Below are 11,578 nucleotides of genomic sequence, written 5' to 3' on the forward strand. Positions count from 1 at the left end.
ATAGCACTTTTCACAAGTAAAGGAACATTTTCTAAGAAAGAAGACGAAACCAAGCTGCAACCAGAAAAGACAAAAGCATCCAAGTAGATGTACTGACAGTGGATGTACTGCTCCTCTTCGTAATTTAACTGCAGCCCTTCCAGAGTGGCTAAGGGTTCTGTTTGTTTTGTTTTTCCCATAAGTTATTGGAATACATGTGGTATTTGGTTACATGAGTAAGTTCCTTAGCAGTGATTTGTGAGATCCTGGTGCACCCATCACCCAAGCAGTATATACTGCACCATTTTTCTTGTCTTTTATCCCTTGCCCCCTTCCCACTCTTCCCCACAAGTCCCCCAAGTCCATTGATTTAACTGCAGTTCTACTCCTCAGTCCCCTTAAGGGGAAGCAGAATCCCAATTCTTTCTTCCTTCCTGGGGCAACAGTAGATCTGACTGGCCGGTAGACCATTGCCCCTCAGGAGATAACGTTCACATTTCTCCAGGGCTAAGATTACATGACCAATTTCCACACCTGGAACTTAGTGTCCTCCTCTCCTGACAAGGGGATGAGGAAACTGACATACTGAGAGGAACTTGACAGGAGTTTAATCCTTGAGGCCACTCCCACAAACAAGATATTGTAAGGAAGAGTTAAGAGCATGTTCAAATTCCAGCACTGCCCACCACTAGCTGTGAGACTTCAAGGCGGGCAAATTGTTCAGCCCCTTTAAAGTCCCACTTCTCCCCATGTAGGGGATCAGGGAGAATGGATGAGGTTTGTGCACATAGTGCTCAACAAACCCCCAAAACATTCAATGTTATTAACGACCCTGGGAACTGGGTGTCAATACTCCACTTTTACAATTAAGGCAGGTCTGCTGAGGTCAAGGCCCACGTTCTTTCTATTTCCCCATTGCTGTGGCCCTCATCTGAGCACTTGTTCTCATACTGCCTTGCACCATTACCAGACTGTGCATTTGTGGAGGTCATAGTAGCCCTAAGTAAATAACTGTTTGAATTAAATGCATGAATGCCTGTGTTAGCAAAAGGAGAGGAAATGATTTGAATTTGAGAGACAGCAGAAGTACTTATACCAGAGGCGAATAGATTAATTCATTTAGACAGTTAATATTTACCAAGTATTCATGGGGTACCCAGCCCTATTCATGCTGATTCCACAATTTTGGATACCTGGAGGGCACGGGGAAGGTAGGGCGTGGTGACTAGAAGAATGGGGAAGTTGGTCTAAAAAAGTCTGAATTACAATTAATATCCTTCTTTTCAGATAATTATAATCTTCAAGTTGGGTTGAAAAAGTATTGTTGGATTAAGTAAAAAAATGATAATATCATTTGCAATAGCTATATTAGTTACTGTTACGGGAAAACATTTCTGCCTCTTCTATCCCCAAATCCTAGTTACATGAATACTTTGCATAATCTCACAAAGCTAGTAATTTTAACTCTAAATTAGTATAGAGGCCAAGTGAAGTTTTTTATTGGACTCTTCCTATGGGCAGAAAGTAGTTAAAAAGAAGACACTATGCTAGAATCAGGGGACAAGATGCCGGAGAGGAGGACTTCTTGTCTTGAAGATGGTTTATGATCCCTGACTTGGTCATTCATTTGATTTAAGAACAGGACAAGTAGCACAGGTGGGAATCCCAAAGGTCACAGGCATCTGCAGTCTGGGTAACACTGCCATTGCTATGAAGGCTTGATGCAGTCAGGGTTGTGGATAGATTGGTGAAGTGAGGGGAAGACTTGGAGGATTCCAGGGCTGAGAATCCCTCAGTGTGGGCATCTGCAGGTTCAGACAGGTAAGAGAACAGACAGGTTAAAGCAGGTTGGATCACAGATGACATGGTGAGAAAGGACTCATAGGAGCAGGCCCCAAGCATCAGTTCTTGAAAGTAGTGTGAAAATCAGAGTGAGATGAATCTGGGGACCTCAGTTCTCTTGCAATCAATCTTGAGTCATTAAATGGATTTTGTTTGATGCAAAAAGGGGACTTGTGAAGGCAGCCTAGTAACGTGCCTCCAAGCATATATTATTTGAATCCCAATCTGTCACAAGCTGACTGATAACAGTAAAGTATGTAATCTTTGGGCTTCCACTACCTCATTTGTAAGGTGGGGATGACAACAGTACTTGCTTCATTTGGATGTTATGGGGATTAAATAACTTGGCAAAGTTCACATGCTTAGCAGCACCCAGCACCTGGAAGGTGCTCAGTACCAGGCAGCAATGATTATTATGAATGTGTAGGACCTAGACTTGCCACATTTGGTTTGTGAATTCCTCAAGGGCAGGTTCTATGATTTTGTCTTTAAGTGTTCATCAAATTACTTAGTTCATCACCCTTATTGTCATTAATAAAATAACTCTCAGCTGCTTTGAAACATGGCTTCTGCTTCCAATGGTGACTACTGTCTGATACCAAGCAACCTCTCCATGGACCTGGAACCAACTCTTCCAGATTATTTCTACCAGCAGCGAGATAGCTGAGCCATGGCAATGCGCACAAGCTATCATGTGAGTGATCCCTGTGCCCGTCACATACCGCTACACTATTCCTTGGACCTCAGATCCCAGTAAAGGCAACAGTAGGGAGTACTTCTGAAAGCAGAAGTAGAGAATTGTGGACTCAGAGGGTTGGAAGGGATTTTGAAGGTCCTCCAGACCAACCACTTCACAGTAACAGTAAGAGTAATTAGAGTAACGACAAGCAGGAAATGGAGAGTAGTGAAGGGAGGAAGAATGGAGCCCTCCAAGAAAAGGCAAGTGTAAAGGCCCTATGGTGGCTCAATGAAGCCTTGCTTCTAATGATGAGATTATCAACTATGCTCCTTTAATGTGGGTGGTCTAGGACCCCCGGGGAATAGACAGGACATCTCTTCTTCAAATACTGAGGCCTCTGGCTGAGAATTACTTTTGCAAAGAGGCAGCTAGCATCTCTTGTGGATGTTCTCATCAGATAATCTTAGTTCAATTATAGAGATTTAAAACTTTTTAAAACCCTACTCTCTTTTATGTAGCTTTCTTAGTATGTAATGCATGTTACCATCTTTCTTTCTTTGCAGTTTTTAAACGTTAAGCCTCTCTACATCTCATACATTCAGAGTAGACTTTTTTTTTAAAAAACTCCCTTCATTTTCTGATTTTCTCTACTCTGCCTCTTCAATTCTTTATTTTCTGCCCTTTTGCCATTCTCTTCTTTATTTAGTTTCTTTTCTTATTCTGCGTTCATCTTGCTCTAATATTGCATATGAGTTTCTATTCAGTGAAGGTTTTTATTGGACTGTTGCTATGGGCAGAAAGTAGTTAGAAAGTATCTTCAGCAGGCCGGGCACAGTGGCTCGGGCCTGTAATCCCAGCACTTTGGGAGGCCGAGGCGGGCGGATGACGAGGTCAGGAGATCGAGACCATCCTGGCTAACATAGTGAAACCCCGTCTCTACTAAAAATACAAAAAATTAGCCGGGCGTGGTGGCAGGCGCCTGTAGTCCCAGCTACTCGGGAGGCTGAGGCAGGAGAATGGTGTGAACCCGGGAGGTGGAGCTTGCAGTAAGCCGAGACTGCGCCACTGTACTCCAGCCTGGGAGACAGAGCGAGACTCCATCTCAAAAAAAAAAAAAAAAAAAAAAAAAAAACGAAAAGAAAAAGAAAGTATCTTCAGCTCAAGACAACTCCATCTGTTTATAGAGAGGGAAAGCTGGAGGTTCAGCCTGACTGGAAACCAAGATTCTGGCCCTTCCCTTTTTGTGTGACTCTGATATTCCCTTAGTGCTTTCCATTCTTAGGTCTTAGAATTGAAAAGAGAGAATAAACGAGGGCATTGCTCGGTAATGCGCTCCATGAATCACCTTTTTACGAAAGTCTTAGAAGACACAGCTTCACCATTCAAGGTGCAAGATGTTCCAGGCTGATATTATGCTCCCAGAGAACTAGGTTCCATGAATCCAGGGAAGGGAAACTCACTACTTCCCAAGGCAGCCCAGTTCATAACATGGCCAAATAATAAAGCTGAATTTTCAAAGAAAACATCTCTATGTGGTTGTTTGCTTAGCAGACACTCCTTCCATTAATTACAAGGTTATCAACTGTTCTCCTTTGATTTGAATGGTCTGAGACCCCTGGGCAATAGATAAGAGGTCTCTTCTCCAAATATTGAGGTCTCTGGCTGAGAATCACTTCTGTGAAGAGGCAGCGAGCACCTCTTGTGGATAATAACTATTTTTTTTTTTTTTTTTTTTGGAGACGGAGTCTCGCTCTGTCGCCCAGGCTGGAGTGCAGTGGCCGGATCTCAGCTCACTGCAAGCTCCGCCTCCCGGGTTTACGCCATTCTCCTGCCTCAGCCTCCCAAGTAGCTGGGACTACAGGTGTCCGCCACCTCGTCTGGCTAGTTTTTTTTTTATTTTTTAGTAGAGACGGGGTTTCACCATATTAGCCAGGATGATCTCGATCTCCTGACCTTGTGATCCGCCTGTCTCGGCCTCCCAAAGTGCTGGGATTATAGGCTTGAGCCACCACGCCCGGCCTGATAATAACTATTCTTAATTTTTAGTAGCCATGGCTCATTTCCTTTCTGTTAAGGTTTCTGCTGGGTGCAGTGGTGCCACTTGAGCCCAGGAGTTTGAGTCCAGCCTGTGTAATAAAGAAAGACTCCATGTAAAAAAAGACAGAGAGAGAGAGAGAGAGACAAAGGGCTTTAAAGTTATCAGAATATTGGATTAATATTGCATTATTTTCTTAAATTTAGATATAGAGGTAAAAATGTGTCTCTAGTGCATGGATCCATGCCCATCATCCTTATCATGTCAGTGATAATAGCTAACACTTCTATAATAGTTTCCACTTCTATAGACACTAACAATTCTAACACTACTATGTGGTAGGCACCATTCTAAGCATTTTGCAAAATTAAATCAAGAAAACATCATTTTTCTGAACAACCTTCCTTATTTGCTTCCCTTCAGGGGCCCAGAATATGATGCTACACCAACAAAAGAAAGAACCTGATGTCATCTAGTCCGATACCAACTGTCCAGAGAAGTGTTGGGATATGTGTCTCACTGAAGGCCACACAGCCATTAGGGGCAGTCAGATCTCCTGGCATCTGGGCCAGAAAATATCCTGAGCACTTCAAACATCTTAACAAGAACAAGCTGACTATTCATAACCAGGATCAAGTAAGGTATTTTAGGAACCTGAAATTCTTTTATCAAAAGAATTGGTCTCTTTGCTCAACATATGTGCGATACACTTCCACAAGATGGCAAAATCACCTTTCTATTTTTCTGAATGTTTCATCTTTAAAAATAAGCCCTTCTTTGAATTTCCCTTTAGGCTCTTGTATCATCTCTTTCCATTTCCCAGGCTCTTTAAAAACCTTCCGAATGTAGCCAGTGAATTTTTATTCAAGTTAGGACAGGGGTTTCTGGATTGGGAACAAAATAGTCATTCGAATTTCTGTACAATTGCTTCTCTTATCAGAACTGACAAACACAGTTTGGTTGACCTATTCAAGATCTGTTGGATCTTCTTCCTGTGTGGCTTGTGGTGAAGGACGTAAGAGCAGTGCAGGGAGGTGCCAGAGAGAGGGAAACCCTGGGTAGAAGAGTGATGAGGATGGCATCTTAGCTGGCTGCATAATGAACAGAACACCTCCCTAGAGGGAGAGAAGAGCTGGCTCCCTGGCTGTTTGCTTCCATGGAAGTCCATCTGATACCTGCTTCTGGGGCTGACCAGGAGCACCATATGGAAACTCCCTGACCAATTCTGCTTCTGAACATTTCCTCCCAAGAATCTCTGCCTGTGCCCTGTCCACATTTGGAATCAGGCCTGGCAATATCAATAAAGACAAAAGACTTTTGTCTTCTCAGAACATGGGGATATTCTAAGTCAACAGCAGCTTTTCAATAGCGGTTTGATGAATCAGTATGTGGATTACATAGAATATTCTAAAAATCATGTTTGCCTGCAAGAAGTGACAGCTTTATAAACAGCATGGACATGGATGAATGAGTCAAATTCACTTTAAAACATATGCTAAGACAATATCAAAATGATTTTGTTGTATAAGATATTGTCCAGAATGTATGGGTTTGAGCTTCTTTTAATTTTACAAAGAAATTATTATATCTATATTTGTTGGGGAAAAATACTGAAGATAGGTTGGTTGATTTTTAGTTAGGTTTGGGCAAAACATTTGTTTTCTCTAATTATCTGAACTTTCATCCACTTTAGTAACTAGCAAGATGGGATTTGTATGGGTTTTAGAGTCACACACACTTGGAACTTACAATTGTGGGAGCTTGTTTATGTTACTTAACTCTCTGAGTCTCTGCCTTCTTACATGTGATAGTACTTACCTCACAAGCCACGGTGGGTTGCAAATAAGAAATTGCACATAGAATAAGTTTGTACAGTACTAGGTATACAGATGTTTGGTAAAGGTTTCTCTCTCTCTCTCTCTCTCTCTCTCTCTGTGTGTTTGGAGAGAAGAGGAGGAATTGAGTTGATGAGTATGAATTGGAGGACCATTCCATAAATAAAGGATCTGTAAACATCATAAGTAACTAAAAGCCAAATACAAACCCAGAAAGGAACAGAGATGAGAAATAGAAAAAAGAAGTTTGGAAAAATGCTGTCAACAAAAAATATTTATGAAACACCTGCATTTAGGGTCCTTTGCCAGGTAACCTATGTATGGGATTGAAGGATAGTTCTTGTCCTCAAGGAGTCTTTAGTCCATTTGAGGATGCAAGACTTATTCATGTGCAGAAGACTTAATTAAAATGCAAAGGAATCATTACTGTTACAGTTGAGAGGAGAGAACATTCTCTGTATTTATCATGTCTTTGGAGACCATATAGAAGTTCAAGGTGCTGTGGGCAGAAGGAAAGGGCAGATGTGAACATTTTGAAAGCACCAGCCATATGAGTCTGATGACAAAGACTCACAAATGTCTACACATTTAGTTTTGTCAAAACAGCAGCGGTGAAAAATTATCTTAACAATCTTGGAAACAACAGAAAATCCCCAAACAATGCAAAGTGGGGCCTGGTAGCCTCGCTGCACTTATGCCAAGCGGGAGGGGACGGGTGGACAAGCTGAAGATGTTCAGTGTATACTCCTGGCTTCCTTATTCGGTCTAAGAGACACCGACACCGTTTGTAGAGTTATTTATCCAGATCCTCTTTAAGCTCCATTTCTTTCTCTTCCCAGCAGATCCCTGGAGAGATGCCCTTTCAACCCTCCATCTCTGCTAAATGCCTGTTGGATCCCAGCAGTGGAGCCTGCTAGATGGTTGGATTTACTTAGAACAGACTATTATGAAGGTCTGTTAGGGTTGGTGAAAAGAATTCTAGACAAATCTTCCAGGTTAGAAGATAAATGACAGTTCTTCCCAAAGGTATTCTCATGAGAAAGCACAGCAACCATCCTACAGAGGGTTAATAGTCTCCCCCCTCTCCAACCCCCAACTTGCTGTCAGAGATCAGCTAATCTGATAATTACGGCAACAAACACAGTTTAGACAAACAAGACCTGACCCTGAGGGTTTGGAATGAAAACATTTACTCTCTCCCTCCCCAGAGAGACGGTGCCTGGAGCATACACACAGAGAGACACTGGGAAAATACCCTTGTGCTGGAGCAACAGGGTGAAAACATCTGTGTTCCTGAGCTGCTTAGGAAGATAAAGTTGCTGGGGAGGCAGCTCGGGTCCGGGAGGCAGGAGGAGCGGGGAGTGGTGCAGTCCAAGGGTGTGCATGTTTGGAGCAGATGGAAAATGTACCCCCATAACTGGAGATGTAAGCAAATTGTAATTGATTTTACAACAGAGACAGAGTGAGAGGAAAGGTACAAAGGAGACCGATGCAGGATTTGAGTGAAAACCTGGGGAGTGGCTAACAGAAGAGAAACAGCTTAAAACACCAAAGTAGGATTTATTCCCGAGAGCAAGAGGTATTCACAGCGGTCTTGATTCTAAGTGAATTTAATATCTGCCTGCCAGTGAGGAGACCCAAGCTCTAAAAGTCTAAGCTGGCCAGTCATCCTCTTCCCATCCCCTAGTTTGGCTTCTAAACTGAACAACATGCCCTTTCCCCATCCCTGCCAGGCCTCAAAAATTATCAAGCAATTTTTTCCCCTTTTACTTATAAAAGCAGCTTCCTAGAAGAAATCTTTCTGGGTTGCTGAAACCAGAGATTCTGACTTGGATCTGCCTCAACCTGGAATTCCAACAGTTACTCCTTTCCCAACTCCAGCCTGAAGTTTCCCACACATCCCCGTCCTAGCGGCCACACATCATTTCGGTTTTGCCCATGACTGAGGGTGAGTCAGCCGGCAAACACTCCTCGCCCCTTAGGATTCTCCAAATTAGATCTAGGCATCCACATCCTTGGGGCATTTGCAGATCACATGTATGGATGCACCAAGCTAAGAGGATAACTGCTGTGATTGATGATAGGATCAAGATTTTAAATGAATTCCATAAGCTGAAAGATGGTCTCAAATCAATAAGAATGCACCAGGAAAAAATGCAAAGCACTGCATTTAGACCCAACAATCAATTGCACAAATATAGGATGGAAAATAAAATATAGACCTAGAAAACAACAATGTATGAAAAAACAGACCAGTTCTTGTTCGGCAATTGGCTCAATATGAGACAGCAATGAATCTATGTGCTTAAATAGTGAATGTAATCATGTAGGCATTAATAAAAGTATTGTGATCACATTAATAGTTCCCTATGTTCTTAACAAGGGAAAGGTAGGATAGGACTAAACAAATCTTTTTTTTTCTTCCAACTTTAGCTGTTGGCTGACCAAGTACATGGAGTCCTGTAGGTTGTGCAGAGCAGTTTTGTTTTTTGTTTTGATTTCAGGTTCAAGTCCCCTATTGCAATCTATACAAGGTCCACCTTGGCAATTGTGAGTGGCTCCCACATCCTGTTTATCCTGTTTATCCCACTTGCTCCTGTGTGTTGAGGCTCACTTGGCTGCTCCTCTGCTGGTCTGTTGGAGAGTCCCCTAGTCCCAGAGAGAGACACCTCTTTCCAGACAGAACAGTCTTCTCACTGTTCCTCACACACACCATGGTCGTTTGTTCGTTCATATATCCATGGAACATCCACTGTGTGCCAGGCACTGTTCCAGGAACTGAGGATTCAGTGGTGAACAGTAAAGACAGAGTCCTTGACCTCATCAAGCTTCTATGCTCATGGAGGTAGGCAGGCTCGAAACAAAAACTTTAAAATGTCAGAAAACAAGAAGGTATGAGAAGTTACCTGGTACTTGAAAAGCCTTACACCCTCTGCCTAGACTTTTCAGAATGTGACTTCCTGCTTCCTAACCCAGCTCAAGTTCCACTTTCCCCTTGGAGGCAGAGAACTCCTCTGAGCCATCATCCCGAACTGTTGCCCAGGGGCTTGTACCACATAATTTAGCACTCAACTGTGCTCTAATTGTTTCCCTAATGCCAATTATGCTTCCCCAACAGACTGTAGGAGACTGTTAACTCTTTGAGGTTATAGGATATGCCTTCCATTTAAATATATTTAGTCAAGCTCTAGCTGGGATGCTGTTTAGAGGGAAATGAAAAGCACAGTTCAAACATGACTTTAGGTTTTTAAGCCGATTCCCAGATAACAAGAGAACTTCTTCCTGTGCTCCCGAAATCCTCTAAAATAAGAATGTAAAGTTAGGACAATAGTTTGTTTATTTGCTGAACTTACATCCCCCAAAAAGTCCTAGACTCTGTAAGGAAATCTTTAAAACAACAAACATACCTTAAATCGGGCAACAGCAAGATTAGAGGGACTAGCAGGAGAGAAATATCCAACAAGCTCAGAGAGGGAGGATAGGTAAGTACAAAAAATGTCAAATTCCAAAAAATGCTTAGTTTAGAGTTTAGCCCAAACAATATTCTTCTGGGCCCCCTCACACTCTGTGGAATCCAAGCAGGCCAAGAAAACCCAGAAACAATACAAATGTCATCAATAAAAGACTGGTTAAAGAAGTAATGGTGCCTTCATACTGTGGGCTGGTATGTGGAAAAAATAAAGTAGTTAAAGCTATTTACACAGACATAAAAAGTTTGATCATTATATAGTTTAAGAAGCAAGTCTCAGAGCAATATAGATAATAGAATCCTTTCAATTTAAAAACTGTATGTATATATGTGTGTGTGTGTGTGTGTATACACACCAAATTGTTTGCCATGGATATTTCTGGTAATGGGGTTACAGGTAATAGGTTGGGGGAGACAGGTAGGAGAATTTAACAACTTATTTTTGCTTTATATATTTGTGAAATGTTATATATCCTTCATTTGTTTTATTTAGAATGAGCATGTATTGTTTTGATAAAACAATAAACAACAGAAACAACCACAGCATTCATTGGTCTTTGTTTCGGTGAAGACACACATGTTGTAAGGAACATGATCATTACTACTGTTTGGTTTGCTCCTTGGAGAATTGTAGGTGCCTTGTGTACCCATGGGAGCACTTCTGGAGAGAAATCCTAAGCATTTGTCAATGGTCTGTATGTGGTTATCCCTTAGGGGACACTCCTAGGGGAAACGAAAGCATATCCAAACTGAAGACATGGCAGGGCACACCAGGGGAGAAATGTGGAGGCAGCTAGAGGCAGGTTTCACAAGTTTACTTCCTAATGCAACTCAAGGATGCACTCAACAAATGCCTTGATGATTTTTTTTGTTGTATAAATGAATTCCTAGGAAAATATGTATAAGTAAAATTTTATATCAACTGTAATTTTAAGCAGTAAGGGAAAACAGTATTTAAGAGATGCTGAGGTTAGGAGCATGGCTTTGGAATGTTAGAGATGTTTTGAATTCTAAGTTTGCCACTTACTAGCTTTGTGATTTGGGGCATATGGTCACTTCTCATGTTTTCTTACTACCTCTCTGAGTCTCTTTTGGGGACTCTTCCTTCTCTTTCCATTCCTGAAATGCTGGCACTTCCCAGGCTACTGGCTGAGGCCCTCTTTGGTCTTTTCTGGGTAATGACATCTTCCCATAGCTTCAGTTCCCACTGCATGCCCATGGCACACATCAACTCAGGTCAAATCTCCTTAGCTACATGCTTTGACTAATACCTAATGAATCTCCATAGACACACAGTAAAACTCTTTAAGATATTTTATAGGGTGCTTCTAAATCTGGGTCCAGTATATCTTTTTAAAAATTGATACAAAATATTTTACATATTTATGGGGTACATGTGATATTTTGTTACATGCATGGAATGTATAAGAAGTCAGGAGTATTTATTATTTGTAAGTGTTGGGAACATTTCAAGTCCTGGCTTCCAGCTATTTTGAAATATACAATACGGCCGGGCGCGGTGGCTCAAGCCTGTAATCCCAGCACATTGGGAGGCCGAGGCGGGCGGATCACAAGGTCAGGAGATCGAGACCATCCTGGCTAACCCAGTGAAACTCCGTCTCTACTAAAAAAAAATACAAAAAACGAGCCGGGTGAGGTGGTGGGCGCCTGTAGTCCCAGCTACTCGGGAGGCTGAGGCAGGAGAATGGCTTGAACCCGGGAGGTGGAGCTTGCAGTGA

The 11,578-nt window shown here is 42.0% G+C and overlaps 1 long non-coding RNA gene across 5 annotated transcripts in view; it reads left to right on the forward strand.

The window, feature by feature from the left end:
- Positions 1 to 10,369, forward strand: part of LOC111538783 — an 82,949-nt gene extending 72,580 nt beyond the window's left edge. Inside the window, exons 3-5 of one of the 5 annotated variants that reach the window (XR_002730461.2) lie at positions 2,372 to 2,515; positions 4,959 to 5,176; positions 7,210 to 10,369. This is a non-coding gene — a long non-coding RNA (uncharacterized LOC111538783). The remainder of the gene's footprint in view (positions 1 to 2,371; positions 2,516 to 4,958; positions 5,177 to 7,209) is intronic. The other 4 variants (XR_003306570.1, XR_003306571.1, XR_003306572.1 and 1 more) reach the window with 4 other exon arrangements.
- The last annotated feature ends 1,209 nt before the right edge of the window (positions 10,370 to 11,578 follow it).

Source organism: Piliocolobus tephrosceles, chromosome 9 (assembly GCF_002776525.5).
Source record: "Piliocolobus tephrosceles isolate RC106 chromosome 9, ASM277652v3, whole genome shotgun sequence".
NCBI classification, from domain to species: domain Eukaryota; kingdom Metazoa; phylum Chordata; class Mammalia; order Primates; family Cercopithecidae; genus Piliocolobus; species Piliocolobus tephrosceles.